The 23072-nt window shown below is 36.4% G+C and overlaps 5 non-coding genes and 21 pseudogenes across 5 annotated transcripts; all 26 read right to left on the bottom strand.

The window, feature by feature from the left end:
• Positions 1–653: 653 nt before the first annotated feature.
• LOC145650992 (5S ribosomal RNA) lies at positions 654–772 on the bottom strand. The gene has a single exon (XR_014116759.1). It is a non-coding gene; the product is annotated as a 5S ribosomal RNA (ribosomal RNA).
• Positions 773–1878: 1106 nt separating this feature from the next.
• Positions 1879–1997, bottom strand: LOC145650934 (5S ribosomal RNA; annotated as a pseudogene).
• A 1106-nt stretch (positions 1998–3103) lies between these two features.
• Positions 3104–3222, bottom strand: LOC145650933 (5S ribosomal RNA; annotated as a pseudogene).
• Positions 3223–4107: 885 nt separating this feature from the next.
• LOC145649507 (5S ribosomal RNA) lies at positions 4108–4226 on the bottom strand (annotated as a pseudogene).
• Positions 4227–4578: 352 nt separating this feature from the next.
• Positions 4579–4697, bottom strand: LOC145650981 (5S ribosomal RNA). Its single transcript, XR_014116758.1, has one exon. It is a non-coding gene; the product is annotated as a 5S ribosomal RNA (ribosomal RNA).
• A 1107-nt stretch (positions 4698–5804) lies between these two features.
• Positions 5805–5923, bottom strand: LOC145644187 (5S ribosomal RNA; annotated as a pseudogene).
• A 352-nt stretch (positions 5924–6275) lies between these two features.
• LOC145647694 (5S ribosomal RNA) lies at positions 6276–6394 on the bottom strand (annotated as a pseudogene).
• Positions 6395–7938: 1544 nt separating this feature from the next.
• Positions 7939–8057, bottom strand: LOC145644186 (5S ribosomal RNA; annotated as a pseudogene).
• Positions 8058–8409: 352 nt separating this feature from the next.
• LOC145647693 (5S ribosomal RNA) lies at positions 8410–8528 on the bottom strand (annotated as a pseudogene).
• Positions 8529–9089: 561 nt separating this feature from the next.
• Positions 9090–9208, bottom strand: LOC145648983 (5S ribosomal RNA; annotated as a pseudogene).
• Positions 9209–10093: 885 nt separating this feature from the next.
• Positions 10094–10212, bottom strand: LOC145650698 (5S ribosomal RNA; annotated as a pseudogene).
• A 352-nt stretch (positions 10213–10564) lies between these two features.
• Positions 10565–10683, bottom strand: LOC145650970 (5S ribosomal RNA). The gene has a single exon (XR_014116756.1). It is a non-coding gene; the product is annotated as a 5S ribosomal RNA (ribosomal RNA).
• A 1106-nt stretch (positions 10684–11789) lies between these two features.
• Positions 11790–11908, bottom strand: LOC145650932 (5S ribosomal RNA; annotated as a pseudogene).
• Positions 11909–13014: 1106 nt separating this feature from the next.
• Positions 13015–13133, bottom strand: LOC145650930 (5S ribosomal RNA; annotated as a pseudogene).
• Positions 13134–14018: 885 nt separating this feature from the next.
• On the bottom strand, positions 14019–14137 carry LOC145649506 (5S ribosomal RNA; annotated as a pseudogene).
• A 352-nt stretch (positions 14138–14489) lies between these two features.
• On the bottom strand, positions 14490–14608 carry LOC145650959 (5S ribosomal RNA). Its single transcript, XR_014116755.1, has one exon. It is a non-coding gene; the product is annotated as a 5S ribosomal RNA (ribosomal RNA).
• Positions 14609–15715: 1107 nt separating this feature from the next.
• LOC145644185 (5S ribosomal RNA) lies at positions 15716–15834 on the bottom strand (annotated as a pseudogene).
• Positions 15835–16186: 352 nt separating this feature from the next.
• Positions 16187–16305, bottom strand: LOC145647692 (5S ribosomal RNA; annotated as a pseudogene).
• Positions 16306–17410: 1105 nt separating this feature from the next.
• On the bottom strand, positions 17411–17529 carry LOC145644184 (5S ribosomal RNA; annotated as a pseudogene).
• Positions 17530–17881: 352 nt separating this feature from the next.
• On the bottom strand, positions 17882–18000 carry LOC145647691 (5S ribosomal RNA; annotated as a pseudogene).
• A 1105-nt stretch (positions 18001–19105) lies between these two features.
• LOC145644183 (5S ribosomal RNA) lies at positions 19106–19224 on the bottom strand (annotated as a pseudogene).
• A 352-nt stretch (positions 19225–19576) lies between these two features.
• LOC145647689 (5S ribosomal RNA) lies at positions 19577–19695 on the bottom strand (annotated as a pseudogene).
• Positions 19696–20255: 560 nt separating this feature from the next.
• LOC145648982 (5S ribosomal RNA) lies at positions 20256–20374 on the bottom strand (annotated as a pseudogene).
• A 667-nt stretch (positions 20375–21041) lies between these two features.
• On the bottom strand, positions 21042–21160 carry LOC145649505 (5S ribosomal RNA; annotated as a pseudogene).
• A 352-nt stretch (positions 21161–21512) lies between these two features.
• Positions 21513–21631, bottom strand: LOC145650948 (5S ribosomal RNA). Its single transcript, XR_014116754.1, has one exon. It is a non-coding gene; the product is annotated as a 5S ribosomal RNA (ribosomal RNA).
• A 1106-nt stretch (positions 21632–22737) lies between these two features.
• On the bottom strand, positions 22738–22856 carry LOC145644182 (5S ribosomal RNA; annotated as a pseudogene).
• Positions 22857–23072: the final 216 nt, after the last annotated feature.

The raw sequence follows: 23072 nt of genomic DNA, 5'->3' as shown, positions 1-23072 counted from the left end.
CAACATCTTGTATACGGAGGCACTAACAGACAGTTTTTTTGATGAATCACTGCACTTCACATTCAGGCATGTGAGTTGGAGAGTAAATGAAAGTGATGCAAAAAAAATTACATCATCTGCTATTCCCAGGTGCTAACAGATAGTTTGAGTTAATTATTCACTGCACTTCAAATTTGAACATGATAGCTTGAAAATAAATTAAAGGGATGCAAACAATCTTACAGCACCTGCTATTCCCTGGTACTAAAATATTTCTATTTAATCTGTACACTTCACATACAAGCTTGTCAGTTGCAGATTAAAGTAAAGTGATGCAACAAAAATTTACAGCATCTGCTATTCCCAGGTGCTAACAGATAGTTTTTTTAATTAATCACTGCATTTCACATCCTAGCATGTCATCTTGACAGTAAATTAAAGTGATGCAAGAGAAGCTTACAGCATCTCGTAGTCCAATGTGCTAACATATAGTTTTTTGATGAATCACTGCACTTCACATTCAGGCATGTGAGTTGGAGAGTAAATGAAAGTGATGCAAAAAAAACTTACAGCATCGGCTATTCCCAGGTGCTAACAGATAGTTTTTTTTATTAATCACTGCACTTCACATTTGAGCATGTCAGCTTGAAAGTAAATTAAAGTGATGCAAGAAAAGCTTACAGCACCTGGTATTCCTAGGTAGGGTCCCACCTCAGTACTATCCAGGCCCAAACTTGCTTAGCTTCCAAGGTCAGATGAGATTGGGCGTTCTCAAGCTGGTGTGGCCGTAAGCCTTATACGCTTACTCAAATTGCCTAATCATAGCAAATATGATCAAAGACCAATCTGACAATTTTTTTTATTAATCCCTGCACTTGACATTCTAGAATGTTATCTTTAATGTAATTAAATGATGCAATAAAAGCTTACAATACGGAGCTGGTATACGGAGGCACTAATTATTCACTGCACTTCAAATTTGAACATGATAGCTTGAACATAAATTAAAGGGATGCAATACAATCTTACAGCACCTGCTATTCCCTGGTACTAAAATATTTCTATTTAATCTGTACACTTCACATACAAGCTTGTCAGTTGCAGATTAAAGTAAAGTGATGCAACAAAAACTTACAGCATCTGCTATTCCCAGGTGCTAACAGATAGTTTTTTTAATTAATCACTGCATTTCACATCCTAGCATGTCATCTTGACAGTAAATTAAAGTGATGCAAGAGAAGCTTACAGCATCTCGTAGTCCAAGGTGCTAACATATAGTTTTTTGATGAATCACTGCACTTCACATTCAGGCATGTGAGTTGGAGAGTAAATGAAAGTGATGCAAAAAAAACTTACAGGATCTGCTATTCCCACGTGCTAACAGATAGTTTGAGTTAATTATTCACTGCACTTCAAATTTGAACATGATAGCTTGAACATAAATTAAAGGGATGCAATACAATCTTACAGCACCTGCTATTCCCTGGTACTAAAATATTTCTATTTAATCTGTACACTTCACATGCAAGCTTGTCAGTTGCAGATTAAAGTAAAGTGATGCAACAAAAACTTACAGCATCTGCTATTCCCAGGTGCTAACAGATAGTTTTTTTAATTAATCACTGCATTTCACATCTTAGCATGTCATCTTGACAGTAAATTAAAGTGATGCAAGAGAAGCTTACAGCATCTCGTAGTCCAAGGTGCTAACAGACAGTTTTTTGATGATTTACTGCACTTCACATTCAGGCATGTGAGTTGGAGAGTAAATGAAAGTGATGCAAAAAAAACTTACAGCATCTGCTATTCCCAGGTGCTAACAGATAGTTTTTTTTATTAATCATTGCACTTCACATTTGAGCATGTCAGCTTGAAAGTAAATTAAAGTGATGCAAGAAAAGCTTACAGCACCTGGTATACATAGGTAGGGTCCCACCTCAGTACTATCCAGGCCCAAACTTACTTAGCTTCCAAGGTCAGATGAGATTGGGCATTCTCAAGCTGGTGTGGCCGTAAGCCTTAAACACTTACTCAAATTGCCTAATCATAGCAAATATGATCAAAGACCAATCTGACAATTTTTTTTATTAATCCCTGCACTTGACATTCTAGAATGTTATCTTGAATGTAATTAAATGATGCAATAAAAGCTTACAATACGGAGCTGGTATACGGAGGCACTAATTATTCTCTGCACTTCAAATTTGAACATGATAGCTTGAACATAAATTAAAGGGATGCAATACAATCTTACAGCACCTGCTATTCTTTGGTACTAAAATATTTCTATTTAATCTGTACACTTCACATACAAGCTTGTCAGTTGCAGATTAAAGTAAAGTGATGCAACAAAAACTTACAGCATCTGCTATTCCCAGGTGCTAACAGATAGTTTTTTTAATTAATCACTGCATTTCACATCCTAGCATGTCATCTTGACAGTAAATTAAAGTGATGCAAGAGAAGCTTACAGCATCTCGTAGTCCAAGGTGCTAACATATAGTTTTTTGATGAATCACTGCACTTCACATTCAGGCATGTGAGTTGGAGAGTAAATGAAAGTGATGCAAAAAAAACTTACAGGATCTGCTATTCCCACGTGCTAACAGATGGTTTGAGTTAATTATTCACTGCACTTCAAATTTGAACATGATAGCTTGAACATAAATTAAAGGGATGCAATACAATCTTACAGCACCTGCTATTCCCTGGTACTAAAATATTTCTATTTAATCTGTACACTTCACATGCAAGCTTGTCAGTTGCAGATTAAAGTAAAGTGATGCAACAAAAACTTACAGCATCTGCTATTCCCAGGTGCTAACAGATAGTTTTTTTAATTAATCACTGCATTTCACATCTTAGCATGTCATCTTGACAGTAAATTAAAGTGATGCAAGAGAAGCTTACAGCATCTCGTAGTCCAAGGTGCTAACAGACAGTTTTTTGATGATTTACTGCACTTCACATTCAGGCATGTGAGTTGGAGAGTAAATGAAAGTGATGCAAAAAAAACTTACAGCATCTGCTATTCCCAGGTGCTAACAGATAGTTTTTTTTATTAATCATTGCACTTCACATTTGAGCATGTCAGCTTGAAAGTAAATTAAAGTGATGCAAGAAAAGCTTACAGCACCTGGTATACATAGGTAGGGTCCCACCTCAGTACTATCCAGGCCCAAACTTACTTAGCTTCCAAGGTCAGATGAGATTGGGCATTCTCAAGCTGGTGTGGCCGTAAGCCTTAAACACTTACTCAAATTGCCTAATCATAGCAAATATGATCAAAGACCAATCTGACAATTTTTTTTATTAATCCCTGCACTTGACATTCTAGAATGTTATCTTGAATGTAATTAAATGATGCAATAAAAGCTTACAATACGGAGCTGGTATACGGAGGCACTAATTATTCTCTGCACTTCAAATTTGAACATGATAGCTTGAACATAAATTAAAGGGATGCAATACAATCTTACAGCACCTGCTATTCTTTGGTACTAAAATATTTCTATTTAATCTGTACACTTCACATACAAGCTTGTCAGTTGCAGATTAAAGTAAAGTGATGCAACAAAAACTTACAGCATCTGCTATTCCCAGGTGCTAACAGATAGTTTTTTTAATTAATCACTGCATTTCACATCCTAGCATGTCATCTTGACAGTAAATTAAAGTGATGCAAGAGAAGCTTACAGCATCTCGTAGTCCAAGGTGCTAACATATAGTTTTTTGATGAATCACTGCACTTCACATTCAGGCATGTGAGTTGGAGAGTAAATGAAAGTGATGCAAAAAAAACTTACAGCATCTGCTATTCCCAGGTGCTAACAGATAGTTTGAGTTAATTATTCACTGCACTTCAAATTTGAATATGATAGCTTGAACATAAATTAAAGGGATGCAATACAATCTTACAGCACCTGCTATTCCCTGGTACTAAAATATTTCTATTTAATCTGTACACTTCACATACAAGCTTGTCAGTTGCAGATTAAAGTAAAGTGATGCAACAAAAACTTACAGCATCTGCTATTCCCAGGTGCTAACAGATAGTTTTTTTTATTAATCATTGCACTTCACATTTGAGCATGTCAGCTTGAAAGTAAATTAAAGTGATGCAAGAAAAGCTTACAGCACCTGGTATACATAGGTAGGGTCCCACCTCAGTACTATCCAGGCCCAAACTTGCTTAGCTTCCAAGGTCAGATGAGATTGGGCATTCTCAAGCTGGTATGGCCGTAAGCCTTAAACACTTACTCAAATTGCCTAATCATAGCAAATATGATCAAAGACCAATCTGACAATTTTTTTTATTAATCCCTGCAATTGACATTCTAGAATGTTATCTTGAATGTAAATTAAATGATGCAATAAAATCTTACAACATCTGGTATACGGAGGCACTAACAGACAGTTTTTTGATGAATCACTGCACTTCACATTCAGGCATGTGAGTTGGAGAGTAAATGAAAGTGATGCAAAAAAAACTTACAGCATCGGCTATTATCAGGTGCTAACAGATAGTTTTTTTTATTAATCACTGCACTTCACATTTGAGCATGTCAGCTTGAAAGTAAATTAAAGTGATGCAAGAAAAGCTTACAGCACCTGGTATTCCTAGGTAGGGTCCCACCTCAGTACTATCCAGGCCCAAACTTGCTTAGCTTCCAAGGTCAGATGAGATTGGGCGTTCTCAAGCTGGTGTGGCCGTAAGCCTTATACGCTTACTCAAATTGCCTAATCATAGCAAATATGATCAAAGACCAATCTGACAATTTTTTTTATTAATCCCTGCACTTGACATTCTAGAATGTTATCTTTAATGTAATTAAATGATGCAATAAAAGCTTACAATACGGAGCTGGTATACGGAGGCACTAATTATTCACTGCACTTCAAATTTGAACATGATAGCTTGAACATAAATTAAAGGGATGCAATACAATCTTACAGCACCTGCTATTCCCTGGTACTAAAATATTTCTATTTAATCTGTACACTTCACATACAAGCTTGTCAGTTGCAGATTAAAGTAAAGTGATGCAACAAAAACTTACAGCATCTGCTATTCCCAGGTGCTAACAGATAGTTTTTTTTAATTAATCACTGCATTTCACATCCTAGCATGTCATCTTGACAGTAAATTAAAGTGATGCAAGAGAAGCTTACAGCATCTCGTAGTCCAAGGTGCTAACATATAGTTTTTTGATGAATCACTGCACTTCACATTCAGGCATGTGAGTTGGAGAGTAAATGAAAGTGATGCAAAAAAAACTTACAGCATCTGCTATTCCCACGTGCTAACAGATAGTTTGAGTTAATTATTCACTGCACTTCAAATTTGAACATGATAGCTTGAACATAAATTAAAGGGATGCAATACAATCTTACAGCACCTGCTATTCCCTGGTACTAAAATATTTCTATTTAATCTGTACACTTCACATACAAGCTTGTCAGTTGCAGATTAATGTAAAGTGATGCAACAAAAACTTACAGCATCTGCTATTCCCAGGTGCTAACAGATAGTTTTTTTAATTAATCACTGCATTTCACATCTTAGCATGTCATCTTGACAGTAAATTAAAGTGATGCAAGAGAAGCTTACAGCATCTCGTAGTCCAAGGTGCTAACAGACAGTTTTTTGATGATTTACTGCACTTCACATTCAGGCATGTGAGTTGGAGAGTAAATGAAAGTGATGCAAAAAAAACTTACAGCATCTGCTATTCCCAGGTGCTAACAGATAGTTTTTTTTATTAATCATTGCACTTCACATTTGAGCATGTCAGCTTGAAAGTAAATTAAAGTGATGCAAGAAAAGCTTACAGCACCTGGTATACATAGGTAGGGTCCCACGTCAGTACTATCCAGGCCCAAACTTACTTAGTTTCCAAGGTCAGATGAGATTGGGCATTCTCAAGCTGGTGTGGCCGTAAGCCTTGAACACTTACTCAAATTGCCTAATCATAGCAAATATGATCAAAGACCAATCTGACAATTTTTTTTATTAATCCCTGCAATTGACATTTTAGAATGTTATCTTGAATGTAAATTAAATGATGCAATAAAAGCTTACAACATCTGGTATACGGAGGCACTAACAGACAGTTTTTTGATGAATCACTGCACTTCACATTCAGGCATGTGAGTTCGAGAGTAAATGAAAGTGATGCAAAAAAAACTTACAGCATCGGCTATTCCCAGGTGCTAACAGATAGTTTTTTTTATTAATCACTGCACTTCACATTTGAGCATGTCAGCTTGAAAGTAAATTAAAGTGATGCAAGAAAAGCTTACAGCACCTGGTATTCCTAGGTAGGGTCCCACCTCAGTACTATCCAGGTCCAAACTTGCTTAGCTTCCAAGGTCAGATGAGATTGGGCGTTCTCAAGCTGGTGTGGCTGTAAGCCTTATACGCTTACTCAAATTGCCTAATCATAGCAAATATGATCAAAGACCAATCTGACAATTTTTTTTATTAATCCCTGCACTTGACATTCTAGAATGTTATCTTGAATGTAATTAAATGATGCAATAAAAGCTTACAATACGGAGCTGGTATACGGAGGCACTAATTATTCACTGCACTTCAAATTTGAACATGATAGCTTGAACATAAATTAAAGGTATGCAAACAATCTTACAGCACCTGCTATTCCCTGGTACTAAAATATTTCTATTTAATCCGTACACTTCACATACAAGCTTGTCAGTTGCAGATTAAAGTAAAGTGATGCAACAAAAACTTACAGCATCTGCTATTCCCAGGTGCTAACAGATAGTTTTTTTAATTAATCACTGCATTTCACATCTTAGCATGTCATCTTGACAGTAAATTAAAGTGATGCAAGAGAAGCTTACAGCATCTCGTAGTCCAAGGTGCTAACAGATAGTTTTTTGATGAATCACTGCACTTCACATTCAGGCATGTGAGTTGGAGAGTAAATGAAAGTGATGCAAAAAAAACTTACAGCATCTGCTATTCCCACGTGCTAACAGATAGTTTGAGTTAATTATTCACTGCACTTCAAATTTGAACATGATAGCTTGAACATAAATTAAAGGGATGCAATACAATCTTACAGCACCTGCTATTCCCTGGTACTAAAATATTTCTATTTAATCTGTACACTTCACATACAAGCTTGTCAGTTGCAGATTAATGTAAAGTGATGCAACAAAAACTTACAGCATCTGCTATTCCCAGGTGCTAACAGATAGTTTTTTTAATTAATCACTGCATTTCACATCTTAGCATGTCATCTTGACAGTAAATTAAAGTGATGCAAGAGAAGCTTACAGCATCTCGTAGTCCAAGGTGCTAACAGATAGTTTTTTGATGAATCACTGCACTTCACATTCAGGCATGTGAGTTGGAGAGTAAATGAAAGTGATGCAAAAAAAACTTACAGCATCTGCTATTCCCACGTGCTAACAGATAGTTTGAGTTAATTATTCACTGCACTTCAAATTTGAACATGATAGCTTGAACATAAATTAAAGGGATGCAATACAATCTTACAGCACCTGCTATTCCCTGGTACTAAAATATTTCTATTTAATCTGTACACTTCACATACAAGCTTGTCAGTTGCAGATTAATGTAAAGTGATGCAACAAAAACTTACAGCATCTGCTATTCCCAGGTGCTAACAGATAGTTTTTTTAATTAATCACTGCATTTCACATCTTAGCATGTCATCTTGACAGTAAATTAAAGTGATGCAAGAGAAGCTTACAGCATCTCGTAGTCCAAGGTGCTAACAGACAGTTTTTTGATGATTTACTGCACTTCACATTCAGGCATGTGAGTTGGAGAGTAAATGAAAGTGATGCAAAAAAAACTTACAGCATCTGCTATTCCCAGGTGCTAACAGATAGTTTTTTTTATTAATCATTGCACTTCACATTTGAGCATGTCAGCTTGAAAGTAAATTAAAGTGATGCAAGAAAAGCTTACAGCACCTGGTATACATAGGTAGGGTCCCACGTCAGTACTATCCAGGCCCAAACTTACTTAGTTTCCAAGGTCAGATGAGATTGGGCATTCTCAAGCTGGTGTGGCCGTAAGCCTTGAACACTTACTCAAATTGCCTAATCATAGCAAATATGATCAAAGACCAATCTGACAATTTTTTTTATTAATCCCTGCAATTGACATTTTAGAATGTTATCTTGAATGTAAATTAAATGATGCAATAAAAGCTTACAACATCTGGTATACGGAGGCACTAACAGACAGTTTTTTGATGAATCACTGCACTTCACATTCAGGCATGTGAGTTCGAGAGTAAATGAAAGTGATGCAAAAAAAACTTACAGCATCGGCTATTCCCAGGTGCTAACAGATAGTTTTTTTTATTAATCACTGCACTTCACATTTGAGCATGTCAGCTTGAAAGTAAATTAAAGTGATGCAAGAAAAGCTTACAGCACCTGGTATTCCTAGGTAGGGTCCCACCTCAGTACTATCCAGGTCCAAACTTGCTTAGCTTCCAAGGTCAGATGAGATTGGGCGTTCTCAAGCTGGTGTGGCTGTAAGCCTTATACGCTTACTCAAATTGCCTAATCATAGCAAATATGATCAAAGACCAATCTGACAATTTTTTTTATTAATCCCTGCACTTGACATTCTAGAATGTTATCTTGAATGTAATTAAATGATGCAATAAAAGCTTACAATACGGAGCTGGTATACGGAGGCACTAATTATTCACTGCACTTCAAATTTGAACATGATAGCTTGAACATAAATTAAAGGGATGCAATACAATCTTACAGCATCTGCTATTCCCAGGTGCTAACAGATAGTTTTTTTAATTAATCACTGCATTTCACATCTTAGCATGTCATCTTGACAGTAAATTAAAGTGATGCAAGAGAAGCTTACAGCATCTCGTAGTCCAAGGTGCTAACAGATAGTTTTTTGATGAATCACTGCACTTCACATTCAGGCATGTGAGTTGGAGAGTAAATGAAAGTGATGCAAAAAAAACTTACAGCATCGGCTATTCCCAGGTGCTAACAGATAGTTTTTTTTATTAATCACTGCACTTCACATTTGAGCATGTCAGCTTGAAAGTAAATTAAAGTGATGCAAGAAAAGCTTACAGCACCTGGTATTCCTAGGTAGGGTCCCACCTCAGTACTATACAGGCCCAAACTTACTTAGCTTCCAAGGTCAGATGAGATTGGGCGTTCTCAAGCTGGTGTGGCCGTAAGCCTTATACGATTACTCAAATTGCCTAATCATAGCAAATATGATCAAAGACCAATCTGACAATTTTTTTTATTAATCCCTGCACTTGACATTCTAGAATGTTATCTTTAATGTAATTAAATGATGCAATAAAAGCTTACAATACGGAGCTGGTATACGGAGGCACTAATTATTCACTGCACTTCAAATTTGAACATGATAGCTTGAACATAAATTAAAGGGATGCAATACAATCTTACAGCACCTGCTATTCCCTGGTACTAAAATATTTCTATTTAATCTGTACACTTCACATACAAGCTTGTCAGTTGCAGATTAAAGTAAAGTGATGCAACAAAAACTTACAGCATCTGCTATTCCCAGGTGCTAACAGATAGTTTTTTTAATTAATCACTGCATTTCACATCCTAGCATGTCATCTTGACAGTAAATTAAAGTGATGCAAGAGAAGCTTACAGCATCTCGTAGTCCAAGGTGCTAACATATAGTTTTTTGATGAATCACTGCACTTCACATTCAGGCATGTGAGTTGGAGAGTAAATGAAAGTGATGCAAAAAAAACTTACAGCATCTGCTATTCCCACGTGCTAACAGATAGTTTGAGTTAATTATTCACTGCACTTCAAATTTGAACATGATAGCTTGAACATAAATTAAAGGGATGCAATACAATCTTACAGCACCTGCTATTCCCTGGTACTAAAATATTTCTATTTAATCTGTACACTTCACATACAAGCTTGTCAGTTGCAGATTAAAGTAAAGTGATGCAACAAAAACTTACAGCATCTGCTATTCCCAGGTGCTAACAGATAGTTTTTTTTATTAATCATTGCACTTCACATTTGAGCATGTCAGCTTGAAAGTAAATTAAAGTGATGCAAGAAAAGCTTACAGCACCTGGTATACATAGGTAGGGTCCCACCTCAGTACTATCCAGGCCCAAACTTGCTTAGCTTCCAAGGTCAGATGAGATTGGGCATTCTCAAGCTGGTATGCCCGTAAGCCTTAAACACTTACTCAAATTGCCTAATCATAGCAAATATGATCAAAGACCAATCTGACAATTTTTTTTATTAATCCCTGCAATTGACATTCTAGAATGTTATCTTGAATGTAAATTAAATGATGCAATAAAAGCTTACAACATCTGGTATACGGAGGCACTAACAGACAGTTTTTTGATGAATCACTGCACTTCACATTCAGGCATGTGAGTTGGAGAGTAAATGAAAGTGATGCAAAAAAAACTTACAGCATCGGCTATTCCCAGGTGCTAACAGATAGTTTTTTTTATTAATCACTGCACTTCACATTTGAGCATGTCAGCTTGAAAGTAAATTAAAGTGATGCAAGAAAAGCTTACAGCACCTGGTATTCCTAGGTAGGGTCCCACCTCAGTACTATCCAGGCCCAAACTTGCTTAGCTTCCAAGGTCAGATGAGATTGGGCGTTCTCAAGCTGGTGTGGCCGTAAGCCTTATACGCTTACTCAAATTGCCTAATCATAGCAAATATGATCAAAGACCAATCTGACAATTTTTTTTATTAATCCCTGCACTTGACATTCTAGAATGTTATCTTTAATGTAATTAAATGATGCAATAAAAGCTTACAATACGGAGCTGGTATACGGAGGCACTAATTATTCACTGCACTTCAAATTTGAACATGATAGCTTGAACATAAATTAAAGGGATGCAATACAATCTTACAGCACCTGCTATTCCCTGGTACTAAAATATTTCTATTTAATCTGTACACTTCACATACAAGCTTGTCAGTTGCAGATTAAAGTAAAGTGATGCAACAAAAACTTACAGCATCTGCTATTCCCAGGTGCTAACAGATAGTTTTTTTAATTAATCACTGCATTTCACATCCTAGCATGTCATCTTGACAGTAAATTAAAGTGATGCAAGAGAAGCTTACAGCATCTCGTAGTCCAAGGTGCTAACATATAGTTTTTTGATGAATCACTGCACTTCACATTCAGGCATGTGAGTTGGAGAGTAAATGAAAGTGATGCAAAAAAAACTTACAGGATCTGCTATTCCCACGTGCTAACAGATAGTTTGAGTTAATTATTCACTGCACTTCAAATTTGAACATGATAGCTTGAACATAAATTAAAGGGATGCAATACAATCTTACAGCACCTGCTATTCCCTGGTACTAAAATATTTCTATTTAATCTGTACACTTCACATGCAAGCTTGTCAGTTGCAGATTAAAGTAAAGTGATGCAACAAAAACTTACAGCATCTGCTATTCCCAGGTGCTAACAGATAGTTTTTTTAATTAATCACTGCATTTCACATCTTAGCATGTCATCTTGACAGTAAATTAAAGTGATGCAAGAGAAGCTTACAGCATCTCGTAGTCCAAGGTGCTAACAGACAGTTTTTTGATGATTTACTGCACTTCACATTCAGGCATGTGAGTTGGAGAGTAAATGAAAGTGATGCAAAAAAAACTTACAGCATCTGCTATTCCCAGGTGCTAACAGATAGTTTTTTTTATTAATCATTGCACTTCACATTTGAGCATGTCAGCTTGAAAGTAAATTAAAGTGATGCAAGAAAAGCTTACAGCACCTGGTATACATAGGTAGGGTCCCACCTCAGTACTATCCAGGCCCAAACTTACTTAGCTTCCAAGGTCAGATGAGATTGGGCATTCTCAAGCTGGTGTGGCCGTAAGCCTTAAACACTTACTCAAATTGCCTAATCATAGCAAATATGATCAAAGACCAATCTGACAATTTTTTTTATTAATCCCTGCACTTGACATTCTAGAATGTTATCTTGAATGTAATTAAATGATGCAATAAAAGCTTACAATACGGAGCTGGTATACGGAGGCACTAATTATTCTCTGCACTTCAAATTTGAACATGATAGCTTGAACATAAATTAAAGGGATGCAATACAATCTTACAGCACCTGCTATTCTTTGGTACTAAAATATTTCTATTTAATCTGTACACTTCACATACAAGCTTGTCAGTTGCAGATTAAAGTAAAGTGATGCAACAAAAACTTACAGCATCTGCTATTCCCAGGTGCTAACAGATAGTTTTTTTAATTAATCACTGCATTTCACATCCTAGCATGTCATCTTGACAGTAAATTAAAGTGATGCAAGAGAAGCTTACAGCATCTCGTAGTCCAAGGTGCTAACATATAGTTTTTTGATGAATCACTGCACTTCACATTCAGGCATGTGAGTTGGAGAGTAAATGAAAGTGATGCAAAAAAAACTTACAGGATCTGCTATTCCCACGTGCTAACAGATGGTTTGAGTTAATTATTCACTGCACTTCAAATTTGAACATGATAGCTTGAACATAAATTAAAGGGATGCAATACAATCTTACAGCACCTGCTATTCCCTGGTACTAAAATATTTCTATTTAATCTGTACACTTCACATGCAAGCTTGTCAGTTGCAGATTAAAGTAAAGTGATGCAACAAAAACTTACAGCATCTGCTATTCCCAGGTGCTAACAGATAGTTTTTTTAATTAATCACTGCATTTCACATCTTAGCATGTCATCTTGACAGTAAATTAAAGTGATGCAAGAGAAGCTTACAGCATCTCGTAGTCCAAGGTGCTAACAGACAGTTTTTTGATGATTTACTGCACTTCACATTCAGGCATGTGAGTTGGAGAGTAAATGAAAGTGATGCAAAAAAAACTTACAGCATCTGCTATTCCCAGGTGCTAACAGATAGTTTTTTTTATTAATCATTGCACTTCACATTTGAGCATGTCAGCTTGAAAGTAAATTAAAGTGATGCAAGAAAAGCTTACAGCACCTGGTATACATAGGTAGGGTCCCACCTCAGTACTATCCAGGCCCAAACTTACTTAGCTTCCAAGGTCAGATGAGATTGGGCATTCTCAAGCTGGTGTGGCCGTAAGCCTTAAACACTTACTCAAATTGCCTAATCATAGCAAATATGATCAAAGACCAATCTGACAATTTTTTTTATTAATCCCTGCACTTGACATTCTAGAATGTTATCTTGAATGTAATTAAATGATGCAATAAAAGCTTACAATACGGAGCTGGTATACGGAGGCACTAATTATTCTCTGCACTTCAAATTTGAACATGATAGCTTGAACATAAATTAAAGGGATGCAATACAATCTTACAGCACCTGCTATTCTTTGGTACTAAAATATTTCTATTTAATCTGTACACTTCACATACAAGCTTGTCAGTTGCAGATTAAAGTAAAGTGATGCAACAAAAATTTACAGCATCTGCTATTCCCAGGTGCTAACAGATAGTTTTTTTAATTAATCACTGCATTTCACATCCTAGCATGTCATCTTGACAGTAAATTAAAGTGATGCAAGAGAAGCTTACAGCATCTCGTAGTCCAAGGTGCTAACATATAGTTTTTTGATGAATCACTGCACTTCACATTCAGGCATGTGAGTTGGAGAGTAAATGAAAGTGATGCAAAAAAAACTTACAGCATCTGCTATTCCCAGGTGCTAACAGATAGTTTGAGTTAATTATTCACTGCACTTCAAATTTGAATATGATAGCTTGAACATAAATTAAAGGGATGCAATACAATCTTACAGCACCTGCTATTCCCTGGTACTAAAATATTTCTATTTAATCTGTACACTTCACATACAAGCTTGTCAGTTGCAGATTAAAGTAAAGTGATGCAACAAAAACTTACAGCATCTGCTATTCCCAGGTGCTAACAGATAGTTTTTTTTATTAATCATTGCACTTCACATTTGAGCATGTCAGCTTGAAAGTAAATTAAAGTGATGCAAGAAAAGCTTACAGCACCTGGTATACATAGGTAGGGTCCCACCTCAGTACTATCCAGGCCCAAACTTGCTTAGCTTCCAAGGTCAGATGAGATTGGGCATTCTCAAGCTGGTATGGCCGTAAGCCTTAAACACTTACTCAAATTGCCTAATCATAGCAAATATGATCAAAGACCAATCTGACAATTTTTTTTATTAATCCCTGCAATTGACATTCTAGAATGTTATCTTGAATGTAAATTAAATGATGCAATAAAATCTTACAACATCTGGTATACGGAGGCACTAACAGACAGTTTTTTGATGAATCACTGCACTTCACATTCAGGCATGTGAGTTGGAGAGTAAATGAAAGTGATGCAAAAAAAACTTACAGCATCGGCTATTATCAGGTGCTAACAGATAGTTTTTTTTATTAATCACTGCACTTCACATTTGAGCATGTCAGCTTGAAAGTAAATTAAAGTGATGCAAGAAAAGCTTACAGCACCTGGTATTCCTAGGTAGGGTCCCACCTCAGTACTATCCAGGCCCAAACTTGCTTAGCTTCCAAGGTCAGATGAGATTGGGCGTTCTCAAGCTGGTGTGGCCGTAAGCCTTATACGCTTACTCAAATTGCCTAATCATAGCAAATATGATCAAAGACCAATCTGACAATTTTTTTTATTAATCCCTGCACTTGACATTCTAGAATGTTATCTTTAATGTAATTAAATGATGCAATAAAAGCTTACAATACGGAGCTGGTATACGGAGGCACTAATTATTCACTGCACTTCAAATTTGAACATGATAGCTTGAACATAAATTAAAGGGATGCAATACAATCTTACAGCACCTGCTATTCCCTGGTACTAAAATATTTCTATTTAATCTGTACACTTCACATACAAGCTTGTCAGTTGCAGATTAAAGTAAAGTGATGCAACAAAAACTTACAGCATCTGCTATTCCCAGGTGCTAACAGATAGTTTTTTTTAATTAATCACTGCATTTCACATCCTAGCATGTCATCTTGACAGTAAATTAAAGTGATGCAAGAGAAGCTTACAGCATCTCGTAGTCCAAGGTGCTAACATATAGTTTTTTGATGAATCACTGCACTTCACATTCAGGCATGTGAGTTGGAGAGTAAATGAAAGTGATGCAAAAAAAACTTACAGCATCTGCTATTCCCACGTGCTAACAGATAGTTTGAGTTAATTATTCACTGCACTTCAAATTTGAACATGATAGCTTGAACATAAATTAAAGGGATGCAATACAATCTTACAGCACCTGCTATTCCCTGGTACTAAAATATTTCTATTTAATCTGTACACTTCACATACAAGCTTGTCAGTTGCAGATTAATGTAAAGTGATGCAACAAAAACTTACAGCATCTGCTATTCCCAGGTGCTAACAGATAGTTTTTTTAATTAATCACTGCATTTCACATCTTAGCATGTCATCTTGACAGTAAATTAAAGTGATGCAAGAGAAGCTTACAGCATCTCGTAGTCCAAGGTGCTAACAGACAGTTTTTTGATGATTTACTGCACTTCACATTCAGGCATGTGAGTTGGAGAGTAAATGAAAGTGATGCAAAAAAAACTTACAGCATCTGCTATTCCCAGGTGCTAACAGATAGTTTTTTTTATTAATCATTGCACTTCACATTTGAGCATGTCAGCTTGAAAGTAAATTAAAGTGATGCAAGAAAAGCTTACAGCACCTGGTATACATAGGTAGGGTCCCACGTCAGTACTATCCAGGCCCAAACTTACTTAGTTTCCAAGGTCAGATGAGATTGGGCATTCTCAAGCTGGTGTGGCCGTAAGCCTTGAACACTTACTCAAATTGCCTAATCATAGCAAATATGATCAAAGACCAATCTGACAATTTTTTTTATTAATCCCTGCAATTGACATTTTAGAATGTTATCTTGAATGTAAATTAAATGATGCAATAAAAGCTTACAACATCTGGTATACGGAGGCACTAACAGACAGTTTTTTGATGAATCACTGCACTTCACATTCAGGCATGTGAGTTCGAGAGTAAATGAAAGTGATGCAAAAAAAACTTACAGCATCGGCTATTCCCAGGTGCTAACAGATAGTTTTTTTTATTAATCACTGCACTTCACATTTGAGCATGTCAGCTTGAAAGTAAATTAAAGTGATGCAAGAAAAGCTTACAGCACCTGGTATTCCTAGGTAGGGTCCCACCTCAGTACTATCCAGGTCCAAACTTGCTTAGCTTCCAAGGTCAGATGAGATTGGGCGTTCTCAAGCTGGTGTGGCTGTAAGCCTTATACGCTTACTCAAATTGCCTAATCATAGCAAATATGATCAAAGACCAATCTGACAATTTTTTTTATTAATCCCTGCACTTGACATTCTAGAATGTTATCTTGAATGTAATTAAATGATGCAATAAAAGCTTACAATACGGAGCTGGTATACGGAGGCACTAATTATTCACTGCACTTCAAATTTGAACATGATAGCTTGAACATAAATTAAAGGTATGCAAACAATCTTACAGCACCTGCTATTCCCTGGTACTAAAATATTTCTATTTAATCCGTACACTTCACATACAAGCTTGTCAGTTGCAGATTAAAGTAAAGTGATGCAACAAAAACTTACAGCATCTGCTATTCCCAGGTGCTAACAGATAGTTTTTTTAATTAATCACTGCATTTCACATCTTAGCATGTCATCTTGACAGTAAATTAAAGTGATGCAAGAGAAGCTTACAGCATCTCGTAGTCCAAGGTGCTAACAGATAGTTTTTTGATGAATCACTGCACTTCACATTCAGGCATGTGAGTTGGAGAGTAAATGAAAGTGATGCAAAAAAAACTTACAGCATCTGCTATTCCCACGTGCTAACAGATAGTTTGAGTTAATTATTCACTGCACTTCAAATTTGAACATGATAGCTTGAACATAAATTAAAGGGATGCAATACAATCTTACAGCACCTGCTATTCCCTGGTACTAAAATATTTCTATTTAATCTGTACACTTCACATACAAGCTTGTCAGTTGCAGATTAATGTAAAGTGATGCAACAAAAACTTACAGCATCTGCTATTCCCAGGTGCTAACAGATAGTTTTTTTAATTAATCACTGCATTTCACATCTTAGCATGTCATCTTGACAGTAAATTAAAGTGATGCAAGAGAAGCTTACAGCATCTCGTAGTCCAAGGTGCTAACAGACAGTTTTTTGATGATTTACTGCACTTCACATTCAGGCATGTGAGTTGGAGAGTAAATGAAAGTGATGCAAAAAAAACTTACAGCATCTGCTATTCCCAGGTGCTAACAGATAGTTTTTTTTATTAATCATTGCACTTCACATTTGAGCATGTCAGCTTGAAAGTAAATTAAAGTGATGCAAGAAAAGCTTACAGCACCTGGTATACATAGGTAGGGTCCCACGTCAGTACTATCCAGGCCCAAACTTACTTAGTTTCCAAGGTCAGATGAGATTGGGCATTCTCAAGCTGGTGTGGCCGTAAGCCTTGAACCCTTACTCAAATTGCCTAATCATAGCAAATATGATCAAAGACCAATCTGACAATTTTTTTTATTAATCCCTGCAATTGACATTTTAGAATGTTATCTTGAATGTAAATTAAATGATGCAATAAAAGCTTACAACATCTGGTATACGGAGGCACTAACAGACAGTTTTTTGATGAATCACTGCACTTCACATTCAGGCATGTGAGTTCGAGAGTAAATGAAAGTGATGCAAAAAAAACTTACAGCATCGGCTATTCCCAGGTGCTAACAGATAGTTTTTTTTATTAATCACTGCACTTCACATTTGAGCATGTCAGCTTGAAAGTAAATTAAAGTGATGCAAGAAAAGCTTACAGCACCTGGTATTCCTAGGTAGGGTCCCACCTCAGTACTATCCAGGTCCAAACTTGCTTAGCTTCCAAGGTCAGATGAGATTGGGCGTTCTCAAGCTGGTGTGGCTGTAAGCCTTATACGCTTACTCAAATTGCCTAATCATAGCAAATATGATCAAAGACCAATCTGACAATTTTTTTTATTAATCCCTGCACTTGACATTCTAGAATGTTATCTTGAATGTAATTAAATGATGCAATAAAAGCTTACAATACGGAGCTGGTATACGGAGGCACTAATTATTCACTGCACTTCAAATTTGAACATGATAGCTTGAACATAAATTAAAGGTATGCAAACAATCTTACAGCACCTGCTATTCCCTGGTACTAAAATATTTCTATTTAATCCGTACACTTCACATACAAGCTTGTCAGTTGCAGATTAAAGTAAAGTGATGCAACAAAAACTTACAGCATCTGCTATTCCCAGGTGCTAACAGATAGTTTTTTTAATTAATCACTGCATTTCACATCTTAGCATGTCATCTTGACAGTAAATTAAAGTGATGCAAGAGAAGCTTACAGCATCTCGTAGTCCAAGGTGCTAACAGATAGTTTTTTGATGAATCACTGCACTTCACATTCAGGCATGTGAGTTGGAGAGTAAATGAAAGTGATGCAAAAAAAACTTACAGCATCTGCTATTCCCACGTGCTAACAGATAGTTTGAGTTAATTATTCACTGCACTTCAAATTTGAACATGATAGCTTGAACATAAATTAAAGGGATGCAATACAATCTTACAGCACCTGCTATTCCCTGGTACTAAAATATTTCTATTTAATCTGTACACTTCACATACAAGCTTGTCAGTTGCAGATTAATGTAAAGTGATGCAACAAAAACTTACAGCATCTGCTATTCCCAGGTGCTAACAGATAGTTTTTTTAATTAATCACTGCATTTCACATCTTAGCATGTCATCTTGACAGTAAATTAAAGTGATGCAAGAGAAGCTTACAGCATCTCGTAGTCCAAGGTGCTAACAGACAGTTTTTTGATGATTTACTGCACTTCACATTCAGGCATGTGAGTTGGAGAGTAAATGAAAGTGATGCAAAAAAAACTTACAGCATCTGCTATTCCCAGGTGCTAACAGATAGTTTTTTTTATTAATCATTGCACTTCACATTTGAGCATGTCAGCTTGAAAGTAAATTAAAGTGATGCAAGAAAAGCTTACAGCACCTGGTATACATAGGTAGGGTCCCACGTCAGTACTATCCAGGCCCAAACTTACTTAGTTTCCAAGGTCAGATGAGATTGGGCATTCTCAAGCTGGTGTGGCCGTAAGCCTTGAACACTTACTCAAATTGCCTAATCATAGCAAATATGATCAAAGACCAATCTGACAATTTTTTTTATTAATCCCTGCAATTGACATTTTAGAATGTTATCTTGAATGTAAATTAAATGATGCAATAAAAGCTTACAACATCTGGTATACGGAGGCACTAACAGACAGTTTTTTGATGAATCACTGCACTTCACATTCAGGCATGTGAGTTCGAGAGTAAATGAAAGTGATGCAAAAAAAACTTACAGCATCGGCTATTCCCAGGTGCTAACAGATAGTTTTTTTTATTAATCACTGCACTTCACATTTGAGCATGTCAGCTTGAAAGTAAATTAAAGTGATGCAAGAAAAGCTTACAGCACCTGGTATTCCTAGGTAGGGTCCCACCTCAGTACTATCCAGGTCCAAACTTGCTTAGCTTCCAAGGTCAGATGAGATTGGGCGTTCTCAAGCTGGTGTGGCTGTAAGCCTTATACGCTTACTCAAATTGCCTAATCATAGCAAATATGATCAAAGACCAATCTGACAATTTTTTTTATTAATCCCTGCACTTGACATTCTAGAATGTTATCTTGAATGTAATTAAATGATGCAATAAAAGCTTACAATACGGAGCTGGTATACGGAGGCACTAATTATTCACTGCACTTCAAATTTGAACATGATAGCTTGAACATAAATTAAAGGTATGCAAACAATCTTACAGCATCTGCTATTCCCAGGTGCTAACAGATAGTTTTTTTAATTAATCACTGCATTTCACATCTTAGCATGTCATCTTGACAGTAAATTAAAGTGATGCAAGAGAAGCTTACAGCATCTCGTAGTCCAAGGTGCTAACAGATAGTTTTTTGATGAATCACTGCACTTCACATTCAGGCATGTGAGTTGGAGAGTAAATGAAAGTGATGCAAAAAAAACTTACAGCATCGGCTATTCCCAGGTGCTAACAGATAGTTTTTTTTATTAATCACTGCACTTCACATTTGAGCATGTCAGCTTGAAAGTAAATTAAAGTGATGCAAGAAAAGCTTACAGCACCTGGTATTCCTAGGTAGGGTCCCACCTCAGTACTATACAGGCCCAAACTTACTTAGCTTCCAAGGTCAGATGAGATTGGGCGTTCTCAAGCTGGTGTGGCCGTAAGCCTTATACGATTACTCAAATTGCCTAATCATAGCAAATATGATCAAAGACCAATCTGACAATTTTTTTTATTAATCCCTGCACTTGACATTCTAGAATGTTATCTTTAATGTAATTAAATGATGCAATAAAAGCTTACAATACGGAGCTGGTATACGGAGGCACTAATTATTCACTGCACTTCAAATTTGAACATGATAGCTTGAACATAAATTAAAGGGATGCAATACAATCTTACAGCACCTGCTATTCCCTGGTACTAAAATATTTCTATTTAATCTGTACACTTCACATACAAGCTTGTCAGTTGCAGATTAAAGTAAAGTGATGCAACAAAAACTTACAGCATCTGCTATTCCCAGGTGCTAACACATAGTTTTTTTAATTAATCACTGCATTTCACATCTTAGCATGTCATCTTGACAGTAAATTAAAGTGATGCAAGAGAAGCTTACAGCATCTCGTAGTCCAAGGTGCTAACAGACAGTTTTTTGATGATTTACTGCACTTCACATTCAGGCATGTGAGTTGGAGAGTAAATGAAAGTGATGCAAAAAAAACTTACAGCATCTGCTATTCCCAGGTGCTAACAGATAGTTTTTTTTATTAATCATTGCACTTCACATTTGAGCATGTCAGCTTGAAAGTAAATTAAAGTGATGCAAGAAAAGCTTACAGCACCTGGTATACATAGGTAGGGTCCCACCTCAGTACTATCCAGGCCCAAACTTGCTTAGCTTCCAAGGTCAGATGAGATTGGGCATTCTCAAGCTGGTATGGCCGTAAGCCTTAAACACTTACTCAAATTGCCTAATCATAGCAAATATGATCAAAGACCAATCTGACAATTTTTTTTATTAATCCCTGCAATTGACATTCTAGAATGTTATCTTGAATGTAAATTAAATGATGCAATAAAATCTTACAACATCTGGTATACGGAGGCACTAACAGACAGTTTTTTGATGAATCACTGCACTTCACATTCAGGCATGTGAGTTGGAGAGTAAATGAAAGTGATGCAAAAAAAACTTACAGCATCGGCTATTCCCAGGTGCTAACAGATAGTTTTTTTTATTAATCACTGCACTTCACATTTGAGCATGTCAGCTTGAAAGTAAATTAAAGTGATGCAAGAAAAGCTTACAGCACCTGGTATTCCTAGGTAGGGTCCCACCTCAGTACTATCCAGGCCCAAACTTGCTTAGCTTCCAAGGTCAGATGAGATTGGGCGTTCTCAAGCTGGTGTGGCCGTAAGCCTTATACGCTTACTCAAATTGCCTAATCATAGCAAATATGATCAAAGACCAATCTGACAATTTTTTTTATTAATCCCTGCACTTGACATTCTAGAATGTTATCTTTAATGTAATTAAATGATGCAATAAAAGCTTACAATACGGAGCTGGTATACGGAGGCACTAATTATTCACTGCACTTCAAATTTGAACATGATAGCTTGAACATAAATTAAAGGGATGCAATACAATCTTACAGCACCTGCTATTCCCTGGTACTAAAATATTTCTATTTAATCTGTACACTTCACATACAAGCTTGTCAGTTGCAGATTAAAGTAAAGTGATGCAACAAAAACTTACAGCATCTGCTATTCCCAGGTGCTAACAGATAGTTTTTTTAATTAATCACTGCATTTCACATCCTAGCATGTCATCTTGACAGTAAATTAAAGTGATGCAAGAGAAGCTTACAGCATCTCGTAGTCCAAGGTGCTAACATATAGTTTTTTGATGAATCACTGCACTTCACATTCAGGCATGTGAGTTGGAGAGTAAATGAAAGTGATGCAAAAAAAACTTACAGCATCTGCTATTCCCACGTGCTAACAGATAGTTTGAGTTAATTATTCACTGCACTTCAAATTTGAACATGATAGCTTGAACATAAATTAAAGGGATGCAATACAATCTTACAGCACCTGCTATTCCCTGGTACTAAAATATTTCTATTTAATCTGTACACTTCACATACAAGCTTGTCAGTTGCAGATTAATGTAAAGTGATGCAACAAAAACTTACAGCATCTGCTATTCCCAGGTGCTAACAGATAGTTTTTTTAATTAATCACTGCATTTCACATCTTAGCATGTCATCTTGACAGTAAATTAAAGTGATGCAAGAGAAGCTTACAGCATCTCGTAGTCCAAGGTGCTAACAGACAGTTTTTTGATGATTTACTGCACTTCACATTCAGGCATGTGAGTTGGAGAGTAAATGAAAGTGATGCAAAAAAAACTTACAGCATCTGCTATTCCCAGGTGCTAACAGATAGTTTTTTTTATTAATCATTGCACTTCACATTTGAGCATGTCAGCTTGAAAGTAAATTAAAGTGATGCAAGAAAAGCTTACAGCACCTGGTATACATAGGTAGGGTCCCACGTCAGTACTATCCAGGCCCAAACTTACTTAGTTTCCAAGGTCAGATGAGATTGGGCATTCTCAAGCTGGTGTGGCCGTAAGCCTTGAACACTTACTCAAATTGCCTAATCATAGCAAATATGATCAAAGACCAATCTGACAATTTTTTTTATTAATCCCTGCAATTGACATTCTAGAATGTTATCTTGAATGTAAATTAAATGATGCAATAAAAGCTTACAACATCTGGTATACGGAGGAACTAACAGACAGTTTTTTGATGAATCACTGCACTTCACATTCAGGCACGTGAGTTGGA

Source organism: Electrophorus electricus, chromosome 13 (genome assembly GCF_041902795.1).
Source record: "Electrophorus electricus isolate QZ-2024a chromosome 13, ASM4190279v1, whole genome shotgun sequence".
Lineage (NCBI taxonomy): Eukaryota > Metazoa > Chordata > Actinopteri > Gymnotiformes > Gymnotidae > Electrophorus > Electrophorus electricus.
Note: the sequence above shows the minus strand (reverse complement) of the source record. Positions and strands in the feature narration are given on the sequence as shown.